This window comes from Microcebus murinus, chromosome 23, assembly GCF_040939455.1.
Source record: "Microcebus murinus isolate Inina chromosome 23, M.murinus_Inina_mat1.0, whole genome shotgun sequence".
NCBI lineage: Eukaryota > Metazoa > Chordata > Mammalia > Primates > Cheirogaleidae > Microcebus > Microcebus murinus.
This window is the reverse complement of record NC_134126.1, coordinates 2,808,599-2,835,594: the sequence shown is the minus strand read 5'-3', so window position 1 is coordinate 2,835,594 and position 26,996 is coordinate 2,808,599. Positions and strand designations below refer to the sequence as shown.

Sequence of the window (26,996 nt, the reverse complement as noted above, 5' to 3'; positions counted from 1 at the left end):
TCTCTGCTCTTGGAGTGGGAAGTGAAGAAGGCGGCCTGAATCACTGGAGTGGGTAGTTCTCCCACAGGATCGGCCTCACGGAACTGCAGAGAAGCTTCAAGGGGCAGCAGTGCTGGGAAAAGGAGGAAAGTGACTCCGTGGATTTGCTGTGAAGTTCTGAGAATCCAAGTGGTACTGCGGGGATTGAGTGCAAGCTGGCCGCGCTCAGCAGCAGCCACACGGCTGTGTGATCCTTCCCACAGGAGGACGATTTCTCCTTCACTGACCTCCACGCCCACGCAAGCAGGGAAGGGCCTGAAGACAGCGTGAAGAGGTAACATGGATGGGCAGGCAGGTTGGAGAGGAGGCAGGAGTGGAAAGCAATTTGAAATCTCCAGGGCGCGGTGCAAGGTCGCCTTTGCTGGGAGATCTGTAAACACCAGCGGCTTATGCCTCGCTTGTGAAGGGACAGAAAAGCGAGACAGATTGCTCCTTTGACTGAGTTGTCCGGTGGACTCAGGAGGCCCAAGCTCTGCTGGGGAGGGAGCGGAAGAGGGGGCGAGCGCCATCCTTCACGGACCCTCCCAGGGGTCTCCAGTGGCCCAAGCCCCACCGCCAGGGTTGCGTGGAAAGTTTCCACCCCTTGGCGGACTTGTCCATGGACCCCAGCAGCTTGAGCTCTGCTGGTGAAGGGGTGCAAGAGGGGATGAACGTCATCCTCCATGGATCTTCCCAAGGGGTCTGCAGTGGCCCAAGGTCCACTGGTGAGTCACGGAAAAGGGATAATTTTCACCCCTCAGCAGAGCTTCTCAGTGGTCCCTGGCAGCTCAAGCACAGCTGGTGAGGGAGTGGAAAAGGGAAGGAGCTTGCTCCTTGGTGAAGCCTCCTGGCAGATCCCACTGTCTCAAGTCCCACCAAGGAGGGGAGAGAAGAGGGAGAGAGATTGCTCCCCAGGTGGTGTCCCCCGGTGAGGTCAGGCAGTTCCCCATCCCACCCTGTTCCCCATCACCTCTGTTTTGCTCCTAACGAACAGAACCCACCTTAACAGGGTGGAAATAGGAAAGAGAGCGATTGTCCAACTCTGACATGGGACAACTGTGCCCCCAGCACATTCTAGGGTTTTGAGATAGGTGCTTCTCTCCAAACTACAGACTCCACCCCCGGGCGGAGTAGTGAAACAAACCATTATTCAAGCTGAATCCAGAGGCTAGTCTTCTATCTCCTATTTTCTTAGTATCCATTGCTGGCCTGTTTTTCACCAAAGGCACAGACCTCTCCCCTGAAAGGGTTTAGTAACAGCTCCTCCAAACCGATACCCAATCTGAGACATGAACCCATATCCTAGAAGTGACCTGGAAGGCAAGGTCTTCAGCCAAAAGATCAGCCTCCAGCCCTGGAAACACGCAGTAGTGAGGGAGTCTTCTTTTAGGGCTAAGGCCTGCCTGGGTTGCAGAAGGTCCTTGTATGCGACCAGGACACTGGTATTCCATAGGGAAGGGCCTGACCCCTCATATGCAAGAGCAGAGTAGCCAGGCAGGTCGCTTTCTGTTCTGTGTCCCTCAGCGGCCCTGGGCAAGCCCTCTTCAACACCCCTGAGACTTTTACTTCACACCATCCAGATAAACTCCATCCTTGGAGGGGTGGAGCAAAAAGAGTTGATGCCCTACTACAGCAAGTCAGTTTGGATCATCTGTTAAAAGCAGAATATAAGGGCTTATCCTTGGTATCCAGGAAGTTGCCAAATTATAGACTTGAATTCTGAGAAGAAGAATCTCAACAAGAATCCCTAAAAATTGCACCAAAAGACATCTTCCACCAGGAGCTGTCCTACATATGCTGCAAATGATCTCTGAATAACTTTTTAGCAGCTCTCCTCTAGCCACAGATCAGGTAACCTCTGAAGTATAATCTCTTAAGCTTGCTGATACCTATTGCTTATCTCTCCCCAACTAAATAGGTAACAGGGCACAAGGATCCCCTGGGAGAGGCACGATACTCACCAAAGGCTGACAGTCCTGTTTGCCACAGTTAAGGGTTTAGAGCTCATTACATAGGTATTGGAAAAGCTTGATAAATGACCTCCCCTCACAAACCATAAGCAACAAAAGGAGAGAATAACCTCATAACTCATCAGAGTGCCTCTCCCTTCATGTGAGTAGTTGTTAGGGGAATCACACTCACAAGAGAGATATAACTCTGGGAGTCTAAGCAAGGGTTCCAATCTCACTAACCTCTATTAAAAGGTGGTGAAGACAACAGGTCAAAGATAACCCAACAGGCTCAGACTACTCTAAGACAGGTAATGTCCACAGCACATATCCCCAGATCTGCTAAGGATTGTCCCTCCGAAATTCCAGATTTTAGGTCATAATCCAGTCCCTGCACCCCCGATCTTCAATAAAGTGCCCAGATGAGAAAGTACCAGTGAAAGTTTATGGGAAACATGAAGGAGCAGAGACAAAAGTCACCTCCAAAGCAAAATGCTCAATCTACACCATCTGACACCAACTTACATGATATGAGTAAACTAACAGAGGAAGATTTCCGAATATGGATTGCTACAAAACTAAATGGAACTGAAGAGAAAATAGAATCATAACATAGAGAAACCACAAGAACAATATAGGAAATGAATTAAGGCTTCTCCAAAGAAATTGGGACTATCAAGAAAAACCAAGCAGAAATTCTGGCAATGAAGGAAACAAGCAAGGATTTCCATAATTCAGTAGAAAGCCTAAAGAACAGGATGGACCATGCAAAGGAAAGAATCTCAGAACTTGAAGATTATGCCTATGTTCTAAACAAATCAGAGGAAGAAAGGGAACACAGAAACAAGAGACAAGACCAAAGTTTACAGTAAGTGTGGGATTATGTTAAAAAGCCAAATCTCAAGGGAGCTGCCGAAGATGGTGGACGAATAACACTGCCAGACAGAGTGTCTCTGCAGAAAAGACAGATTCTAGCAGAAATCAGAGGAAAGAAGCAAGAAGACAAGCATACAGCAGACGAGGGCCAGAAGGAGGGGTACCTGACCCCGGGAGACTCCACGGGAGGAGGCCGCGGAGGAGAACTGGAGGCTGAGACCACCAGAGCAGCCCGGAGACCAGCAGCAAGGGTAAGTGGATTTGCTGTTTCCCCTCCCCTGCATTTGGGACTGCTGGTGGGTTCCCCAGTGGGTGGAGAGACCTGCAGACACCAGCCCAGAGACCGCCGCCGCCAGCCAGCAGTGAGCCTGCAGCAGACGTGGCACCAGGTTCCCAAGTTCCTCCCGGCACCTCCCTGTGCACAGACCCGAGCCGCGCGGCAGGCGCCATATTGCCTCCTCCTCCCCTCCGCTGACCCTACCCGCGGCTGCCCAGAGAGACAATACATCCACCAGCCAGAGGCACCTCCAGGAAACGGGACCTTCCCTTTTGGGACCTTACAGCTGACTCAGGGGAACTCAGACTGTGAGCTCCCTATCTGCCCACCCTCCCAGGTGCTGCTGGCACGGTTTTCCCAGGAGAACGGTGCCGACTCAGAGGCTGAGAGACATAGACCCATCTTGGGCTCCCTGTGGGTGAATTGGGACCGGATATCCTCTCCCTGGTGGGGATACAGTTTGAACTCTGGGACCCAGAGGTCGGAACTGCAGACCAGATCCCCTGAACCGAGGACTAGCATTGCCTGGGGACAGAAGGGTTATACGTGAACAGCCTACTGAGGTGTGTGTGGCTCCTAGGGCGGTTGTCCTAGAGGGCAACCCTCCTCCAAGGAGGAGGCCGTGCGCCCAAACCAGGTGGCGTTCCTATGCAAGGAACCTCCCCCCCGGCATAACAGTCTGGGGAGGCCTGGTGGTTTGTGGTCTGGCCTGCTGGCAGAGGCCCAGGAGTAGCTGCGGACTTGAGGAGGGTGGAAAGAAGCGAGGCCCGCTCCAGTATGCGGGTCTCACACAGCCCCACCCCCACACCCAGACTTTCTGGCTGAGCGGGACCATTCCAGCCCCACCCTGACAGCTTTCCCTGGAAGCACAGAACGGAACTTTGACCCCTGCTAATGGCCTGAGGGCAGGCTTACCCAACCCAGCTCCGCCCAGAACGAGAGCTGATAACAGGACTCAAAATCAACAGCATAGCCTGCTCCTCCAAGCAAACGCCACCTACTGACAGGGATGGCATCTTGCACAGACTTTTCACAGCACTCACTGACTCAATATACAGGGAGTGGTCCAATTTCACCAACAGACACCACCTAATGCCTCAATAAGTAAATAAGGTGTGCGAATACCCAAACAATAACTTAAGGAAAGAAACAACAACTGATCGACATGAGAAGAAATCAGCAAAAGAACTCAGGAAATATGAGGAGCCAAATGGAAAACACACCCCCAAAGAGGAGCACCAGCCCCCTAGAAACGGACACCAACCAAAATCAGGCAACCAATATGACAGAAGAGGAATTTCATATGTGGATCATAAGAACGCTCACCCAGCTCAACAACAACTCAATAACCAACACAAAGAAACCACAAAAAGCCTCCAGGATATGAGAAAAGAAATAGACACAATGAAGAAAAGTGTAACCGAACTCCTGGAAATGAAGAATCAATTCAAGGAACTACAAAATACAGTGGAAAGTCTCAAGAACAGGGTAGATCAAACAGAAGAAAGAATCTCAGAGCTTGAAGATAACACCCTCCAATTAAATAAATCAGTCACAGAAATAGAGCAGAGAAACAAGAGAAAAGAGCAAAGTCTACAAGAGATGTGGGATTATGTGAAGAAACCTAATGTGAGGGTCATAGGCTTACCAGAAGGGGAAGAAGACAACACTCAAGGGTTGGACGAGCTGTTTAAAGATATAATAGAGAAAAATTTCCCAGGCCTTGCTCAAAATCTTGATATACAAGTTCAAGAAGCTCAGAGGACCCCTGGGAGATTCAACGCAAACAGGAAGACGTCACGACATGCAGTCATCAGACTGACCAAAGTATCAACTAAAGAGGCCCTTCTAAGAGCTGTAAGACAAAAGAAGCAAGTAACATACAAGGGAAAGCCAATTCGAATAACACCAGACTTCTCTAATGAGACTTTACAAGCAAGGAGAGACTGGGGCCCCATTCTCACTCTTTTGAAACAAAACAATGCCCAGCCTAGAATATTATTTCCTGCAAAACTAAGCTTCGTATATGAAGGAGAAATAAAAACATTCTCAGACAAGCAAAGGCTCAGAGAATTCACCAAGACAAGACCAGCCCTACAAGAAGTACTTAAAACAGCGTTACGCACGGAACATCATAATAATAACCCACGAATATAAAAACAACAAAAACACAAAGATATTAAAGGCAGATATTACAATGGCTCAAGACAGAAATCATAGCAACAACATCCAACCCAACAGAATGATCAGTAATCTACCTTACCTATCAGTTCTCTCAATAAATGTGAATGGCTTAAACTCTCCACTCAAGAGACATAGGCTGGCTGAATGAATAAGAAAATATAGGCCCACTATATGCTGTCTTCAGGAAACACATCTAACCTGCAAGGATGCATATAGACTAAAAATAAAAGGGTGGAGATCAATATTCCAAGCAAATAGAAGCACAAGAAGGCTGGTGTGGCAGTTCTAATTTCAGATGATTTGGTTTTTAAACCAACAAAAGTAGTGAAAAACAAAGAGGGTCATTATATATTGGTGAAGGTCACAGTCCAACAAGAAGAGATAACAATTTTAAATATATATGCACCCAACTTAGGTGCACCCAGATTCATAAAGCAAACCTTACTGGAGTTAAGCAAATGGATTGATAGTAACTCCATAATCGCCAGAGATTTCAACACCCCACTGACGGCACAAGACAGATCCTCCAAACAGAAAATTAATAAAGAAATAATGGACTTAAACAAAACTCTAGAACAATTGGGTCTGACTGACATTTACAGAACATTCTACCCAAAATCCACTGAATATACGTTCTTCTCATCAGCTCACGGGACATTCTCTAAGATGGAACATATCCTAGGACACAAAGAAAATCTCAAGAAATTTAAAAAAATAGAAATCATACCATGTACCTTCTCAGATCACAGTGGAATAAAACTAGGAATCAACCCTAACAGAAACTCACATTTCTACACAAAAACATGGAAATTAAACAACCTCCTACTAAATGATTACTTCATAAATGAAAAAATCAAGACGGAAATAAAAAATTCTATGAAGAAAACGACAATGGAGAGACAAGTTATCAACTCCTCTGGGACACAGCTAAAGCAGTTCTGAGAGGAAAGTTTATCTCCCTAAATGCCTATGACCAAAAGACAAGAAGATCACAAATAGACAATCTAATGAAACGACTCAAAGAGCTGGAAAAAGAAGAGCAGACCAACCCCAAACCCAGCAGAAGAAGTGAAATCAACAAGATCAAATCAGAACTAAACGAAATTGAAAACAGGAAAGCTATTCAGGAGATTAATAAAACAAAAAGTTGGTTCTTTGAAAAAATAAACAAAATTGACACACCATTGGCTAAGCTAACGAACAGCAGAAAAGAGAAATCTCTAATAAGCTCCATCAGGAACAATAAAGGAGATATCACAACTGATCCCAAAGAGATACAAGATACAATTTATGAATACTACAAAAATCTTTATGCACACAAACTGGAAAATGCGGAGGAAATGGACAAATTTCTAGAAACACACAACCTCCCTGGGCTCAACCAGGAAGATATAGATTCCCTGAACAGACCAATCTCAACAGCTGAAATAGAAACAGCAATTAAAAATCTCCCTAAAAAGAAAAGTCCCAGTCCAGATGGCTTCACATCTGAATTCTACCACACTTACAAAGAAGAACTAGTAGCTATCTTGCAGAAACTATTCCACAAAATTGAGAAGAACGGAAACCTCCTCGACACCTTTTATGAAGCGAATATTTCTCTGATTCCCAAACCAGGAAAGGATGCGACAAAAAAAGAAAACTACAGACCAATATCCCTAATGAATATAGATGCAAAAATTTTCAACAAAATCTTAGCTAACCGAATCCAGACACTTATCAAAAAAATAATCCACCACGACCAAGTGGGCTTCATCCCAGGGATGCAGGGATGGTTCAACATACGTAAATCTATAAATGCAATTCACCACATAAACAGAAGCCAAAACAAAGACCACATGATTCTTTCAATAGATGGAGAAAAGGCTTTTGACAAAATTCAACTTCATGATACTAACACTTAAGAAAATAGGCATAGAGGGACATACCTAAAAATGATACAAGCCATTTATGACAGACCCATAGCCAACATCATACTGAATGGGGAAAAATTAAAATCATTCCCACTTAGAAATGGAACTAGACAAGGCTGCCCACTATCTCCACTTCTGTTCAACATAGTGCTGGAAGTCTTGGCTACAGCAATCAGACAGGAAAATGGAATCAAAGGTATCCAAATAGGGGCAGAAGTGATCAAACTTTCACTGTTTGCTGATGATATAATATTGTACTAGAAAATCCCAAAGATTCAACCAAGAAACTCCTGGATCTGATCAATGAATTTAGTAAAGTCTCAGGATACAAAATCAATACACAGAAATCAGAGGCATTCATATATGCCAACAACAATCTAATTGAGAACCAAATCAAAGATTCAATTCCCTTCACAATAGCAACAAAGAAATTAAAGTACCTAGGAATATACTTAACGAAGGAGGTAAAAGACCTCTACAGGGAGAACTATGAAACACTGAGGAAGGAAATAGCAGAGGATGTAAACAGATGGAAATCCATACCATGCTTGTAGATTGGCAGATTCAATATCATCAAAATGTCTATACTACCCAAACTGATCTACAGATTCAATGCAATACCTATTAAAATCCCATCAGCATTCTTCACAGATATAGAAGAAATAATTTTACGCTTCGTATGGAACCAAAGAAGACCCCGAATATCAAGAGCAATTCTAGGCAACAAAAACAAAATGGGAGGCATTAATATGCCAGATATCAAACTATACTACAAAGCTATAGTAATTAAATCAATGTGGTATTGGCACAAAAATAGGAATATTGACCAATGGAACAGATCTGAGAACTCTGATATAAAACCATCCTCATATAGCCATCTAATCTTTGACAAAGCAGACAAAAACATACACTGGGGAAAAGAATCCCTTTTCAATAAACAGTGCCAGGAAAACCTGATAGCCATTTGTAGAAGGCTGAAGCAGGATCCACAACTTTCAGCTCTCACAAAAATCAACTCACGCTGGATAACAGAGTTAAACCTCAAGAATGAAACTATTAGAATTCTAGAGGAAAATGTTGGAAACACTCTCCTAGACATCGGCCTAGGCCAGGATTTTATGAAGAAGACCCCAAAGGCAATCACAGCAGCAACAAAAATTTAAAAATGGGACATGATCAAACTACAACGCTTGTGCACAGCCAAAGAAATAGTCATGAAAGTAAACAGACAACCTACAGAATGGGAGAAAATTTTTGCATCCTACACATGTGATAAGGGGCTGATAACTAGAATCTACTTAGAACTCATGCAAATCAGCAAGAAAAATATCAAACAACACTATCAAAAAGTGGGAAAAGGACATGAACAGAAACTTTTTTAAAGAAGACAGAATAATGGCTATCAACCATGTGAAAAAATGTTCAACATCTCTAATCATCAGGGAAATGCACATCAAAACTACAATGAGATATCACTTATCTCTAGTAAGAATGGCCTTTATCAAAAAGTTCCCAAACAATAAATGTTGGCGTGGATGCGGAGAGATAGGAACACTCCTACACTGCTAGTGGGACTGCAAACTAGTTCAACGTCTATGGAAAGCAATATGGAGATACCTTAAAGCGATACAAGTAGATCTACCATTAGATCAAGCAATCCCATTACTGAGCATCTATCCAAAAGATCAAATGACACTCTACAAAAAAGACATCTGCAGTTGAATGGTTATAACAGCACAATTGCAAATCTGTGGAAACAACCCAAGTGCCCATCAATTCATGAGTGGATTAATAAAATGTGGTATATGTATACCGTGGTGTACCATTCAGCTTTAAGAAACAATGGTGATATAGCACGTCTTGTATTTTCATGGATAGACCTGGAACCCTTACTACTAAGTGAAGTATCCCAAGAATGGAACAACAAGCAAACTGGTATTAACTTATCAGCACCTAAGTGGACATGCAAGAACTATATTAATTGATATTGGGCAGGTGGGAGTGGGGATGGGGGGGGGAGTATATACATACATAATTGTTGAGGCAGTGTGTACAGCTGAGCGTTACAGCTCTTATTCATTTGACCGGCGAAAGAACCGAGTGGCACATGAAGAGTCAGAGAACAGCCTTTATTCTTCCACAGCAGGCTCAGCACACCTAGTGTTACAGCTCTCTTCATGTCTTCCCGTTGTCTCAAATTTCTCCCCTTCCTGCCCTTCTGCCCCTGCTTTTATACCCTTGGTAGGGCTCAAGAAGCATCCAATCAACTACAAGCTTTAACATCCAATCAGCAACAGGCTTTAACATCCAATCAACAACAAGCTTTAATATCCAATCGAAAACAGTAGGATTCAAAAATTACCCAATCAGGATCTTGCAAGCAGTGTGGTCGGAAACAGGCAGTGGCATGTGGGCCTGGGGCATTCCAGCCCGGGGGTCCCTGTGGCTTGTGGGGGTCCAGATCGGCCAGGCGCTGTGGGGCCCGCCCAGCAGTGCCTCTAACTGGCCACGTGCAGCACTGGGCCCCAGAGATGCGGAACTACGGGGGAGGCGACAATAGGCCCTTACTCGGCACCTGGACATTTTCCGCATCATAATGAGTGAGATGTGCACCATCTGGGGGATGGTCTCCTATGAAGGTCAGACTTGTGGGGGAAGGGGGGCAAGGGCATTATTTGAAACCTTAAAATTCGTACCCCCATAACATGCTGTAATAAAAAAATAATGTTCTTATGTTCGTATGACTTTAAAAAATGTTAAAGAGATATCATATATAACTATATAATAGTATTCAAACAAAAGAATATTGAGCCTCTGCTATATACTAGCATAAAGTGGAGACATTAAAACAGTAAATGTGATTGATATTTACAATAGATGTCAAATTATTATTTGTAATTTGGCTTACCTGACATTTTTGTAAAAATAATATCATACTAGATAAAATGGTAATGAAAAATGTTGGAATATCAAGGACATCAAAACACATACTTCAAGAAAACAAAATTGAATCCTACAAATATTAAATATAAGTAAACAAGTTGCCAGAATGTTTAAATATTAGGATATTATTATCATAAAAAATAATTTTCTAACAGTCTGACTTCTATTTTTTCATTGACTTTGAAAATTAATATTGTATGCCTAAAAAGCCTGAGAAACTATACATTTCAAAAAATAGCATACCAAACACAATTAATGCAGAATAATCCATTATATTTGCCATTTATAAATAAATATTTAATAAAATACAGATTCAATTTTAAGTTTTTTTTTCATTAATCACTTTTTTTCCTATTTTTTAGGAAATCACTAAAGGGAATCACTAATGTGGTATTTTTTATTCTTTATTTAAAAATATATCTTTTCCGGGGAGGGTGCAAAGTCCACATGGCCAACTAGAGACGTCACTTTTCGGACTGTCTGGAGCGCAGGTGGAATATCCGACTGAGGAGAGCGGAAAGCAGCTGCAGCTCAGGTGTGGATCAGAGGAAGAAAGTCCCAAACAAGAAAAACTGCAAAGCTGAGGAAAAAGAAGACGAGAAGAGAAAACAGCCGTGGTGCAAACCCAGAGAGGCGGGCGTGGGGCCCCCGCACCCCGGGGGCACCTTCCGTGAGCTCCGGACCCCAACACCCGGCGGCGGCGCTGCCACCCTGCGCGAGCCAGGCCCGCGGCTGCGGAACGGCGGGCAAAGCACGGGCGGAGGCGGGAGTGCCGGGCGGCCCGGCTCCGCCTGCTCCGGGCAGCACCAGGGCAGCGACCGACCCGGGCTGCTCAGAGCCGGGGCGGCCTGCAGGCCGCGGCCCAGAACGCTCCCGGGCGGCATGCGCATGCGCTGTTTGCAGACCGCTAGCACGTTGGGGCGGAAGCGCTCCGGGACTGAAATGGGAGCGTCCAGCCCTGGAAAGCTGGCCTGCCACATCGCAAGGGCCACGCCTCACCTTGTTTTAGGCAAGAGAAGGCTCCTTGCGGTTAATGTGCACCTGGGTATCGCAGTCTGTACCAGCGACCTTTAAAGCTTGCCCGAGTGACCTGCACTGGGAACCGCACTCGTTGGGCGTCCTTAGAGCTTGCTCCCCGGGGACGTCCATGGAGCACTGTGTGCCTGTGTGATGCACAGTGATCTTTCCTTTTAGAAGGAGTAAATACGAGTGAGGACTTACTCTCAGGACTCTGAGTCTGGAAAGCCTCGAGTCCCCTGACCCCACTCATTCTCTGTCCTTGGGGTTCTCATTCCTGCGTGAGGTCCCGTCTTGGCCCTGCAGGCCGGGCATCCCGCAGTCCAATGCACAGCGGCGCAGGGGCAGGGCGCACGTGGAAAGGGGGTGGGACGGGGAGAGGAGTAGGGCTGCACGCAGAGCGGGGCGGGGCGGGACATGGAGAGGGGCGGGGTGGGTGCTGGAGAGGGGCGGGGCGGGACATGGAGAGGGGCGGGGTGGGTGCTGGAGAGGGGCGGGGAGGGAGCTGGAGAGGGGCTGGGCAGGACATGGAGAGGGGCGGGGTGGGTGCTGGAGAGGGGCGGGGCGGGACATGGAGAGGGGCGGGGCGGGTGCTGGAGAGGGGCGGGGCGGGTGCTGGAGAGGGGCGGGGTGGGTGCTGGAGAGGGGCGGGGAGGGACATGGAGAGGGGCGGGGTGGGTGCTGGAGAGGGGCGGGGCGGGGTGGGTGCTGGAGAGGGGCGGGGTGGGGCGGGGTGGGGCGGGGCGGGACATGGAGAGGGGCGGGGTGGGTGCTGGAGAGGAGAGGGGAGGGGCGGGGCGGGGTGGGACATGGAGAGGGGCGGGGAGGGAGCTGGAGAGGGGCTGGGCAGGACATGGGGCGGGGTGAGGCGGGACATGGAGAGGGGCAGGGTGGGTGCTGGAGAGGGGCGGGGCGGGACATGGAGAGGGGCGGGGTGGGTGCTGGAGAGGGGCGGGGCGGGACATGGAGAGGGGCAGGGTGGGTGCTGGAGAGGGGCGGGGCGGGACATGGAGAGGGGCAGGGTGGGTGCTGGAGAGGGGAGGGGCGGGGCGGGGTGGGACATGGAGAGGGGCGGGGAGGGAGCTGGAGAGGGGCTGGGCAGGACATGGGGGGGGCGGGACATGGAGAGGGGCAGGGTGGGTGCTGGAGAGGGGCGGGGCGGGACATGGAGAGGGGCGGGGTGGGTGCTGGAGAGGGGAGGGGTGGGGCGGGGCGGGGCGGGACATGGAGAGGGGCGGGGTGGGTGCTGGAGAGGGGCAGGGTGGGGTGGGGCGGGGCGGGGCGGGGCGGGGCGGGACATGGAGAGGGGCAGGGCGGGGAGGGACATGGAGAGGGGCAGGGTGGGTGCTGGAGAGGGGCGGGGCGGGACATGGAGAGGGGCGGGGTGGGTGCTGGAGAGGGGCGGGGAGGGACATGGAGGGGGCGGGGTGGGTGCTGGAGAGGGGCGGGGTGGGTGCTGGAGAGGGGCGGGGCGGGACATGGAGAGGGGCGGGGTGGGTGCTGGAGAGGGGAGGGGTGGGGCGGGGTGGGACATGGAGAGGGGCGGGGAGGGAGCTGGAGAGGGGCTGGGCAGGACATGGGGCGGGGCGGGACATGGAGAGGGGCAGGGTGGGTGCTGGAGAGGGGCGGGGCGGGACATGGAGAGGGGCAGGGTGGGTGCTGGAGAGGGGCGGGGCGGGACATGGAGAGGGGGGGGTGGGTGCTGGAGAGGGGAGGGGCGGGGCGGGGTGGGACATGGAGAGGGGCGGGGTGGGGCGGGGCCGCACGTGGAGGGGGGGGACGGGGACAAAAGGAGGGGGACGGGGACAAAAGGAGAGGGGCGGGGGTGGGACAAGGAGAGTGTGGGGGGGCCGCACGTGGAGAGGGGCAGGACGCGGAGAGGGGCGGGTCGCGGAGAGGGGCAGGACGCGGAGAGGGGCGGGGCGGGACGCGGAGAGGGGCTCTGCTCAGTCAAGGAAACACTCAATAGAGTGAATAGACAACCTACAGAATGGGGGAAAATATGCACATGCTATACGTCTTATAATGGCTGATAACCAGAATCTACAAATAACTCAAGCAAAATCAGCAAGAGGGCCGGGCATGGTGGCTCACGCCTGTAATCCTAGCTCTCTGGGAGGCCGTGGCGGGTGGATTGCTCAAGGTCAGGATTTCAAAACCAGCCTGAGCAAGAGCGAGACCCCGTCTCTACTATAAATAGAAAGAAATTAATTGGCCAACTGATATATATAAAAAAAAATTAGCCGGGTATGGTGGCACATGCCTGTAGTCCCAGCTACTCAGGAGGCTGAGGCAGAAGGATCGCTTGAGCCCAGGAGTTTGAGGTTGCTGTGAGCTAGGCTGATGCCACGGCACTCACTCAAGCCTGGACAACAAAGCGAGGCTCTGTCTCAAAAAAAAAAAAAAAAAAAAAAATCAGCAAGAAAAGGTCAAACAATTCCATGAAAAATTATGCTAAAGATATGAACAGAAGCTTTTCAAAAGAAGATAGACTCTAATCATCAGGGAAATAAAAACATTTGCAAATGATAACCATATGAGATAATTACCTACCTCTACTCAGAATGGCTTTAACCAAAAGGTCCCAAAACAACAGATGCTGACATGGAAGCAAAGAGAAAGAAACACTGATACATTGTTGGTGGGACTGCAAACATTATAACTTCTATAGAAATCAATATGGAGATACCTCAAAGAACTAAAAGGAGACCTACCATTTGATCCCTTGGTATTTACTCAAAGGGGGAAAAAAGATACTTTGTAATAAATATACTTGCACTGAAATGTTTATATTAATAACAGCACAATTTACAATTGCAAAGATGTGCAAACAGCCCAATTGCCCATCAATACATGAGTGGATTAATAAAATGTGGTATATGTATACCTTGGAGTATTACTCAGCCATAAAAAATGGTGAGTATCAATAACAACCTGGATGGAACTGGAGACCATCCTCCTAAGTGAAGTATCACAAGAATGAATAAATAAACATCATATGTGCTCACTATTAAATTGAAACTAATTGATCAACACATATGTGCACGTATGGTAGTAAAATTCAATGCAAATCAAACTGGTGAGAGAGGGAGGGGAAGATGAGTGAAATCATATCTAATGGGTACAATGCACACTATCTGGGTGATACACACTTATAAGTTTGACTCACACTGTACAAAAGCAATTCATGTAACTGAAGTGTAAGTACCACCATAATATGTGCTTAAATAAAAGATAAAAATATACATATTCTGAAATATGATTTGGAATTTTATTTATCTTAAATATGACATTAGAGAATATCATTATTTAAATTTAATTTTTCCTGTAGATGTTACTTTTGAAGTTAGCATACACATATTCATTTGGACTGTTTTACATTAGATCATCACATGGTATAATACTATTTATCTATTTCCCATTTTCAGATTTTAAATTCCTTTTAGTATTTTTCTGTTAAAATTGTTCATAAACATTCTCATATATAATCATTTGGTGTTTTTGATATTTCTAAACTTTTCTTGTATTTTTAAATGACACATAATAATTATATATAATTATGGGGTGTAATATGATGTTTTAATAGATATATATTATGTAATGATCAAATCGGGATAATTATATTCATCACCTGAAACATTTGTGATTTCTTTGTGGTGAGAACAGTCAAAATCCTCTCGTAGCTATTTTGAAATATACACTACATTACTATTGACTATAATATCCTTATTTTGCAATAGAACTCCAGAACTTACTCTTCCTATCTGTGACTTTGTAGCCATTGACTAATCTCTTTTCATCTTCCTCTCCCCTCTATTCTTCCTAGCTTCTTATAAACACTATTCAACTCTCTACATCTATGAGATCAACCATATGATCCAATAATCCTACTAATATATATATCCCAAAAAGATGACATTAGAATGTTGAGATATCTGCACCATCATGCCTATTGCAGTACTGTTCACAATAACCAAGATATGGAATCCAACTATGTGCCATCAATGGATGATTGAATTAAAAAACGTGGCATATATACACAATGGAATGCTACTCAACCATATAAAAACCCAAATTCTCTCATTTGCATCAACATGAATGAACCTAGAGGACATTATATTAAGTGTAATGAGCCAAGCACAGAAGAACAACTGTTGACTGAGATCACTCATATGTAGAATAAATATTTTTAAATTTCATTTAAGTACTTTTATCCTAATAAGAATTTCATTTGCCACAAAAAATTCTGAGAGTTTTATTGACTGTGTATAAATTATAGTGTAAATAGTTATCATCATTAACATTCATATAATATTGAGTCTTATCAAATATGACCATCATATATTTCTACATTTATCAAGTTTTTCTTTTATAATATATAATAAATTTTCTCTATAAAGATCTTATATTTTTTGCTATCTGCTTAAACTATTTTTGTACTATATTCCTAATTAAAAATTGCTTTGAAAAAGAGCTATTTATATTTATATATTTATTTTATTTTCAAAAACTTTATAGAAATTGCTTTTTTGGTTCTGTGCTTAAATTAGATTTTCTGTGATATTTACACAGACTACTACAATGTCTTCACATATTAATAACCTCTTATAAATCTTCCAAATTTTGATATTTCTTTGTTATTCTTTCCTTCTTTCTCCAGCCTAGTGAATGTAATTAAAATTTTAATTTACATATGTCAGAACAACTTGGATGATATCTATAAAGTTAAGACAATATATAAGTTGAATTTCATGTTTCAAAACCAGAAATATTAAATCATCAGTAATAAAATTTATATTTAAAAATATTTATAGTAATGATAAAAGGCAAATATACATGAAACAAAACAGACATGTAGTAAATACTCAACATATAGTAGCAAAACTAAGAAATATGTATTTTATAACTATGTGACCTACAGTAGACTTTCATATAATTAAATTTTTAAATGGTAAATATAAATCCATACTTTGTAAAATAGTGTCTCATTTGGGATAAAGACAATCTTTAGTGAGAGAAATATACGACAAATTAGAGCTTCATTATGGAACTTCCAAAATTTTGATATTAACTAGTTCTCTAAGGCCAGAAAGTATAAGGTAGAAATTTTTACTCATTTATATTTTATCCTTTTTGTCACTTATACTTTTTGTGCATGAATCTTTATAATATATGAAATCCAAGCACTTTATCAGTGTTATAAAATACTTATTTGAATCTATAACTTGATTTTTCCATGTATTAAAATTCCATTCAATAATCATCCAAGGCACAATGAATTGTAAAGTGATTACTGTGATGGAATTTAAAGGTACTGAAACACAATTAGTTTATCATGAAAATGAGTAGTTATAGAGTGATTAAAAATATGGATAGCTAAATGTGATTCAAATTATTGAGTTTAACATGAGATAAGTTAGACTTCATTATTAGATATTAGCTCTATAGGTTTAATTTACACTACCTTTAAGGAATTTCTCACATCCTCACTGATAAAATAGTTATTTTCACACTGGTCCTCTTTTATTCCTATTAGACTGGGCACTCAACTTGAATACATTACCAAGGGCCTAATTCATGTTTGCATCTTGTTGAACATAATAGCCCTTAACAAGTGTTTGTAGAATAAATTGGTAACCACTATTTAATTTTTAACAATGCATAGTTGTTGATGTAAAAATATAAATTAAAAAGAAAAAATAATACTTGAATTAATTATTGAATAAGATTTGTTAGTGCCACATTGATAAATGTTTTCATTATAAGTTTTTAAAATTATCAAGATAACTGACAAAAATAAGTTAAAGTAATAATGTAATTAGCTAACTTGCATTAGAGAATATATTCAATGTTCTCATCTTTACAGTACTTCTTCAGATTAATTTTTCTTGTATTGATGAATGTTGATAATTCAAGTCAGTGGTTTTATGGCTGCCTGGCTTTCAATAAAACTCTAGAGGTCACGTGAATATAGATTGAGTGAATACAATTTTAAACTATTATGTACAGTCACATTAAGAAGCAGGAGACAAGAGGAAAATTTTGATAATTGTACTCCACCCATTACAAAATTTAAATTGATTTGGCTTCAAGGTGAAGGTTATAAGCATATTAAATATACTAAAAGCACAAATCTGTACTATATTGTTCAGCACACTACTAGTACATCATTTCACTTGAGACTTTCACTGCAAAATGTTTTAAGAAGATGATTGCTATCAATACTTTAATAACTTGAATGTATTTCTTCTTAAATCTAATAACTATATCCCAAGGAAATATATTTAGTCTTTCTTTGCCTCATTTTCCTTATGTATAAAGATAACAATTTTAACTAGATCTATATTTCAACACTTTTTTCTTTTCTCCAGAGTTATACCCCACTCCTCACAATTAACAGGTACTGTTAGAGAAGAAAACTGAACCAAATGGATACCAATCCACTACATTACTACCGTGTCCATTTCAAACCAAGATGTTCTTGACTAATGTTTAATTACAATGTGATATTTATTGAAAGTAGTGGTTTTTCTTGAGAAATAAGGGAAAAAAGAAAAAGGAGCAAAAAGGGATGGAAATTTAAACCACTAAAATGAAATCTAAATTTATCCCATGTTTAAGTTATTATTATATAATTAATAACAAATTAGCAAATTTAATTTTATTCATACTTTCCAAACTAATACTTGCTGTGTCCCATTTTCAGGATGGGGGATGAACACAGAACAAAGAGACACAAAAAGAAAGACACAGACACACACAAAGACGGTACAAGACTACAGTGCCAAACGCACCAGTCATTTTATTTTTATACCTTAAAAAATCGAAGTTACTTCCTTGTACGTGACCACGCAGGCATTGCACCAATGGCCGTACATTCCGGAACATGTAGCCTAAGGGCACAGATGTCCCCTGACTCAAAGTTTCCAGGCAGTTGCTCTAGGTGCCAGGCATAGATCACAGATGGAGATTAGCAAGGTTGGATAAGGCAGCCACAGGGGGCATTTTCCGTCCCCAGTTCCTCTTAGGTCAATCCCCTGCAGCTGTGCCTATCTTAGGTTGTCCCTCCCTTGAGGCTCTTACCTGTCATTGACTAACCAGCCATCTTATGGGGCTGAGCAGCAATCAAAGGAACAATGTGTTTATTGTGTGGCCTCTAGGCCTCCACTTATTGTGGGGCTGGGCAGCTCTTGCCTCAATGCAGAAACTCAGGCCTATTGTTATGCCTCTAGGCAGCAACCTTGTCCAGAGCACATTACTCTTAAATGTTCTGGGCAGGGCACGTGCATTACTCACTAAATTTAATTATTAAACCAAGAAAGTATAATGTCAGTCCCCAACAAATACTTAAGAAATTACTCACTGTTATACATAATTGAGAATTTTTTTTTTTTTTTTTTTTTGAGACAGAGTCTCACTTTGTTGTCAAGGCTAGAGTGAGTGCCGTGGCGTCAGCCAAGCTCACAGCAACCTCAAACTCCTGGGCTTGAGTGATCCTTCTGACTCAGCCTCCCGAGTAGCTGGGACTACAGGCATGCGCCACCATGCCCGGCTAATTTTTTATATATATATCAGTTGGCCAATTAATTTCTTTCTATTTATAGTAGAGACGGGGTCTCGCTCTTGCTCAGGCTGGTTTTGAACTCCTGACCTTGAGCAATCCGCCCGCCTCGGCCTCCCAAGAGCTAGGATTACAGGCGTGAGCCACAGCGCCCAGCCATAATTGAGAATTTTTAATATCAGAAGCTTTTTAATTTAGTCAAGTGTCATTTATTTATAATATTTTTATTGTTACTGTGATTGCCATTAGGATCTGTTTCATAAATTCTTTGCCTAGGCTGATATTTAGAAGAATATTTCCAACATTTTCTTCTAGCATTGTTATGGTTTCATTCCTTGCATTTACGTCTTTTATCCACTGTGAATTAGTTTTTGTGCATGGTGAGAGATATGGATCCTGTTTCAATCTTCTGCATGTGGCTATCCAGTTCTCCCAGCACCATTTATTGAATAGGGCTTCTTTCCCCCAGTTTATTGTTGTTTACTTTGTCAAAGACTAGATAGCTGTATGTGGACAGTTTTATATTTGGGTTCTCTGTTCTGTTCCATTGGTCTATGTCCCAATTTTTGTGCCAATACTATGTTGCTTTGATTACTATAGCCTTGTAGTATAGTTTGAAGTCTGGTAATGTGATGCTAACCAATTTTTTCTTTTTGCTTAAGATTGCTTTGTATATTTGGGCTCTTTTCTGGTTCCAGAGAAAGAATAGAGTTATTTTTTCTACATCTGTGAAATATGACATGGTATTTTGATGGGTATTGCATTGAATCTATAAATCACTTTGGGTAGCATGGTCATTTTAAAAATATTGATTCTACAGATCTATGAGCATGATATGTTTTGACTATTTATTGTATCATCTATAATTTCTTTTCTCAGTGTTTTGTAATTCTCTTTGTAGAGAGGTTTCACCTCCTTGATTAAATATATTCTTGGTTCTTTTATTTTCTTTGGGACTATTGTGAAAAGTATTGAGTCTGTGATTTGACTCTCAGCTTGACTGTTTTTTGTGTATAGCAATATTATTGATTTGTGGACATTGATTTTGTAACCTGATACTTTGCTAAAGTTACTTGTCAATTTCAGGAGTTCTTGTGAACTCCTGGGTTCTAAATATAAGATAATATTATATTTTCTGGGTTTTCTAAATATAAGATAATATTATATTTTCTGGGTTTTCTAAATATAAGATAATATCATCAGCAAAAAGTGGTAGTTTGACCTCCTCTTTCTTGATTTGGATATTATTTGTTTCTTTCTCTTGCCTGATTGCTCTGGCTAGTATTTCTAATACTATGTTGAATAGAAGTGGTGAGAGTGGTCACCATTGTCTTGCTACAGTTTGCTTCTGCACAGCTAAGAAAATAATCAACAGAGCAAATAGATAACCTACAGAATGGGAGAAAATATTTTCAAGCTATACATCTGATCAAGGGCTAATAACCAGGATCTACAAAGAACTCAAGCAACTCAGCAAGAAAGAAACAAACAACCTCATTAACAAGTGGGCAAAAAATATGAACAGAAGCTTTTCAAAAGAAGATATACAAATGGTTAATAAACATATGAAAAAATGATCAATGCCATTAAATCATCGGGGAAATACAAATTAAAACCACAATGAGATATCATCTTACCCTAGTTATTAATGGAATGTCTTTTATTAAAAAGTCCAAAAACAATAGATGCTGGCATAAATGCAGAGAAAAAGGAGCGCTTACACATTATTGCTGGGGCTGCAAATTGGTACGACTTCTATGGAAAAGAGTATGGAGAATTTTCAAATAACTAAAAATAGAATTACCATTTGATCCAGCAATCCCACTTCTGGGTATTTACTAAAAGGAAAATAAGTCATTTTATCAAAACCACACCTACACTCAAATATTTATAGCAGCACAATTTACAATTGCAAATGTGGAATTTCCCCAAATGTGGATTAATAAAATGTGGTATATGTATACTATGAAATACTACTCAACCATGAAGAAGGATGAATTAAGGCCTTTTGAGACAATTTGGATGGAACTGGTGATCATTATCTTAAGTGAAGTATCTAAAGAATGAAAAGACAAATACCACATGTACTCGGTATTAAATTATAACTAACTGATGAACACACATGTGCACAGAGGGAAGTAAAACTCAGTGGAAATCAGACAGAGAGGAGGAGGGAGGACCTGGGTGAAAACCTACCTAACATGTACAATGAACACTGCCTGAGTGATGGGCACACTTATAACCCTGACTCAAGCATAGCAAAAGTAATCCATGTAACCAAAAACATTGGTACCCCTATAATAGTTTGAAATAATAATAAAAAATAAGACACCACATTAAGTCAGATAAGCCAATAACAGAAGCATAAATACTGTGTAGCTCTTATATGAGGCACTAAAGTTGTCAAATTCACAAAGACAGAAAGTAAAATGGTGGTTGTCAGGGGTTGAGGAGAAAGGACAATGGGCAGTTATTGTTTATAACAATGTGGCTGTACTTAATGAGACTGAACTGTACACTTAAACATGGTTAAAATATTAAATTTGTTGTCATTTTTTTACCACAATAAAAAACAAATGAACAGAAAAAGAATTCTTAACATCACAGAAATATATTTTATACTTCAGTAATTACTACCATAAAAAGAATGAACCAATGCACATCATATTTATTTTAGGTATTCTATATATTGGCCTGAAATTGTTAAATATCATAAATATCAAGATGCTGTTAAAAGTGGGTGACATTTCAGATTAATGTTCGAGCCCATCAGCTTTATCCACTGTTGTCGATTTAGGAGGAAGAAGGGGAAATGTTTACAATTGTCTTACATTTAACTGTGATTCATAAAATTAATTATATTTATGTCCTTTTCTTACACTCATGTATGCCAAAAGAAACACATGCAAACACATACATCTATCTACACTTTTATTTTTCTACTGTGTATATATATATTTGTTTTTGGAGTCCTCTGAAGCTATTAGGCAGAAACTAGGGAAGTTGTGTTCTGGGGAGTGAACACAGCATTCTTAGCAGTTTATCAGTCCTTCCTCATTCCTCATCTTGCCAGTTATTAGCAAATACGGCCCCAGTTATCCGTGTCCACTAATTGTCCTTCTATAGCACAGGAATTTATTTGATTCCTGATGTTTGAAACAGTTGAAAGATGATTACATAGGTTGGCAAAGTCTGGTCCCCATAGGGGAAGACAATTGGAGGACTTAGTGTCCAATCTAAAATGTTAACTGTGTCTGAGAAGTATTAATACCTTTGATTTTCTTCTGTTATTTGACTTGCTTGCTGGCTAAGGATGGATTGGGAATGCCTGCCCTCTTTTAACAGATGTGACCATAACTACCTCAACTTGAGCTTCTCAAGTATATCCTGACATCTTTAACCTTCAGATGGTTACTTAGTTTAACTCCTTTTAATTTTATACCTTATTAGTTTATTCAATAGTGAGATTTCCAATTATTTTTCACAATTGCAACCTAGACCAATATTTATTCATAGTCGTTAACCACTTCCATGCAAACACTATTATGCCTGAAATTTTCATTCTTCCTGCTGTCCCTTGTTGGGTATGGTATTAATTCCATGCTATTAATATTGCTGTGGTAATAATTATATGGCAATAATTCTATTAAAACTTATTTCCTCAGGTCACTTATGTTTTATGAATTTTGTATATTAATACCTATCATATACTTCTTCCATAAGTCAGTTTAAATGGAAATTTCAAGATTTAAGACATTAAATTCCAAAGTAGCCTTACTGTGGAGGTCCTGAATTAATGGTGCTATTCCTCTGTTATAAATAGTACTGGCCTCTCTAGCATATGTGAAATAACTTCTTCTGTATTAATATCTGAGCATAGTACTTTCTGAGAATTTCTCTGAAATTAACTGATATCTAACTCCACCACCATTACCAATGATCTGATCATGGTCAATAGATACAAGTTGAAGACATAAAGTAGTCTGAGTTAGAGAGACATTGACATCTCAGTGTTAATGTCTATGCCACTGCTGTAATAAATTAAGAGATATTTTAAAAGTTTCTCCTGACTTAAGTCTAGAAAAGAAAGTTTACCCTCTATATTAGGTATAAAATTCCTAATGATAATTCTAAATCTTTTAAAATTAGAAATGGTAGATTCAAATGATTCAATATTTAAATGAAATGCATGTGCATGTATATGTAAACAAATATAACTAGGCATGTGTATATGAATATTCATATTTTAAACATATATACTAATACATCATGTATAATGTTATAATGTGTATTTATAGATATATATGTGTGTATATATGTTTATATATGCATATATACATATTATTATTATTTACCAATTCAGTATTTGAATTAGTTGTATTATTACTGTAGCTGAGTGAATCAAACTTAATTTATATAAGTAAGGAATTTATATTTTCAAAATATTTTAAAATTCTTATGTAAGGCTAAAAAAGTCTACTCCCAGAAGTGATGCTTTTTCATAGTTTATTTTGTAGTTTTTCTTTGGTGTTAATTCTATTTCTAAATATCTATGAACTTGAATATAGCAGATACATTGTATAAGATACCAATATAGCAGACGTAGATCTAAGTTTACTTATTCATTGTCATTTCTTTCTCTAGACACACATATTGTAGGTTTTATAATGTTCATATTTTTATGGACTAATCTTATAATTTTAAATAATATTTTTCACTCTGGGTCTTGACTCAACTACTTTAGACATTATATCTTTATTAATTGATATATAAGATTAAGAAGTTGGATGCTTATGCTTCATTTCTCTTTTCAATCTTCTCCTGGGTCAGAAGAGGGCTGAATTGCCTTGATGTATTAACAATCTTTAAAATCCAACCTCTTACCTAAGTCATAGCAGTTAACAGAGAAATTGCCTCCACATAGAGGGAGAACCCTATGATTTGTATTTTCCAAGCTTAGTCCTTTGAAAGCCATCAAATTTTATTTCTGCAATCACCTTGGCCATGCAGTAATAAGTATATTGAAAGCAAGGGACTGAATGAGACATAATTTGAAGTGAGAGAGCAAATAGTTAGAATACATTAATTTATTACTTCAAAATTATATTTCCTATTGATATCAATGTTAAAGGTTTTTTTAGATTTGTGCAGTTGCATGGTGATAGGAATGGGAATGAAAGGAGATGGTGTCTCAGGAAATGGATAACCAATTAAGAATGTTTCTATGATTTATTAAAATGCAAACTGAAGGAGCAGCTTTTTGGAGCATTCAGTGAAAAATTTTACTCACTATTACATTTGTTATAAAGAGCCCGATAGATTTAAAGATATAGCATTAAAATATGTGTTTCCCATGATTATAAACTAAAATATAGTGGAATATAAATCCCACCTGAAAACCTAAACTATATGAAAGGGTTTTGTTATAATGTCTATGATCCAGAGGTAAGATATTCTCTTAACAATCATATCTGCATATCAGTAACATCATTTCTAATTTCGACCCTAAAGATTGACACTTGATGTGCTATATTTTACTTATTTATGTTCTGCTTTAAAAATATGTATTTTTATAATCTTTATCAAGATTATGTTTTCATATATTGAAATATCATTTTTTTAATTTTTTCACATAAAATTCTGAAAGACCAATCTAATTTATCATAATATCACCATGGGTTTTTGGTATGTTAAATTCATATATACTTTATATACAATTTTAACATTTATTGAATATTTATTTTAAATTATGTTAATATTCTTGCATTATATAGTTTTAAATTACACCTTTCCATATTTACTTTAGGCTTATTCTTTGTATCATAAGCTTCCAAGCTGTTTTTAAACATTCTAAACATTAAGAAACACTTTTGCAATAACATTATACACACATTTTCTACTAGATTTTATAAAATTATTTATAAGACAGTTTATGAAAACATAAACATTTTCCTTTTTGATATCTCTGCCTTTAATTGACTGAGAGCAAAGATTTTTATCTTTTTCAAATCTACACACTCAATGTCTACACTAGTGGGTGGTCAATAATATTTATGCATGAACAAACATTTCTGAAACCTTATTAACAAAAAGTATTAGTAGAGCTCCTGTATTCCAGAATAGTAAAATGCTTTCAAATAATTTTGGATGAATCCATTAAAACAATATAGGTGTTATAAAAATTATTTATAATTTTTTTTCTGTGACATTGGTATTCTTTTCTTTTTCTCTTTTTAAATTTTTTTTTACTTCAGCACATTATAGGGGTACAGATGTTTAGGTTACATATATTTTGTACCACCAGAGTCAGAGCTTCAAGCATGTCCATCTCCCGGGCTGTGTGTACCACACCCACTAGGTGTGAATACATTCACCCCCCTCCCTCCTTCTACCTGCTACACCTGATGAATGTTATTGCTATATGTGTACATAAGCATTGATTAATTAATACCAATTTGATGGTGAGTACATGCGGTGCTTGTTTTCCATTCTTGGGATACTTCACTTAGTAAAATGGGTCCCAGCTCTATCCAGGATGATACAAGAGGTGCTAGAGTCCCATTATTTTTTGTGGCTGAGTAGAACTCCATGGTATACATTTAACACATTTTATTAATCCTCTAAAGTATTGATGGGCACTTGGGTTGTTTCCACATCTTTGTACTTGTGAATTGTACTGCTATAAACATACAAGTGCAAATGTCTTTTTTGTAGAATATCTTTTGTTCTTTGGGTAGATGCCCAGTAATGGGATCACCAGATCAAATATGGTAGTTCTACTTGTAGCTCTTTGAGGTATCTCCCTCTTACTTTCCACAGAAGTTGTACTAGTTTACAGTCCCACCAGGAGTGTATGAGTGTTCCTATCTTTCCACACCCAAGCCAATATTTACTGTTTTGTACCTTTCGATAAAGGTCATTCTCACTGGAGATAAGTGATATATATATATGTATATATATAATACTTTTGATCAGTTTCATGGAGGGAATCCCTTCACTCCTTAAATGTGGTATAATTAAGCTTATTTGCCTGTCAATTTCTTGAATACTTCACCAACCCAAGTACATTTGGAAAATAAAGATAATTGTTTATTATAAATACAATTGCAGTTACAACAACACAAAACTTACACGTTGTATTTTACTTTTCCTTTCTTTCCTTACTTGAATGCTAATTAAGTTATTGATTAACATCCGGCCTCCTTTTATATTACTCCTAATATGGTTAGTATTTTTTTATCTAAAATTTCACTTCTGAAATTTTCACCAAGTTTTGTAGTTTCCAAACTATTCGTGGTGGAGGATCAGTCACCCCTGTCTCCCACATTCATTATGGAAAAATTATTCTGTAAAATACAATAAAGTGGTGCTTATTCTTGTGAAACCTCACTTCAAAGGATCTGAGGCAAATGAAAATTAAAATAACAAGCTCTCATATTTATTCATCATATTTGTAAAATAAAATCAAAGAATGATATTAAAAAATAAAATAAAGTACTAGAAAAATAAAATAGAAACAAGACATGTAAAATACAAATTCATTTTATTAGATGGCAGAGATAGAAAAATCACATTAAATATATTTAGTACAAACATAATATAGGAAGAAATAAATATAAATATTTTATACTTTGATCATGGAAAATATACAAACAGTTGATAAACACAGATAATCATTTTCACAATTGATATATTTTGCCTACTATAGCCACAAATGAAAAAATAGTGATTCTCCACATTAAACACTGGTGGCTAGCAAGAATACTTTGCCACGTGCAGCTGTCAAATTGCTGTACACATTTCCAGATGTTTACTTTGAATTTATTTTCTGAAGTTGTTGAAATAATATTGTTTGTGAACCAGCAGTAATTCATGAACCACACTTTGAATAGCACTGACCTGGGACACAGCCTTTGCTTTAGCATTTGTGCTTTCGTCATTATACCACTTTGAGTGATTAAAAACTACAGTTTGGGTTTCCATTTCATTTTCTGACTTCGAATCTTTTGATGGCCCCTGTCTAGAATAAAGGGGCATCTCTTGAGCATTGAACATAGATACAAAACTTACATGAATTATACTCTGTTAAAAATAAAGAGTTAGCCATACAGCACAAAGAACATGCTTTAGTCTGTGTCAGTGTCACTTTAATTCTTGACCAGAAAGGGAAAGAAACATCTGGGAAAGTAGATCATTTTTAAAGACATCCTTGGACTGTGCTGATATTTTTCCTCCTGGAGATAAAGACAGGAACACTC

At 40.1% G+C, this 26,996-nt stretch overlaps 1 long non-coding RNA gene across 1 annotated transcript in view; it reads right to left on the bottom strand.

Moving 5' to 3' along the window:
- The window catches only part of LOC105882834 (uncharacterized), a 42,290-nt gene extending 32,559 nt beyond the window's left edge, over positions 1-9,731 (bottom strand). The window contains exon 1 of the long non-coding RNA XR_012914502.1: positions 9,580-9,731. This is a non-coding gene — a long non-coding RNA (uncharacterized LOC105882834). The remainder of the gene's footprint in view (positions 1-9,579) is intronic.
- Between the last annotated feature and the right edge of the window lie 17,265 nt (positions 9,732-26,996).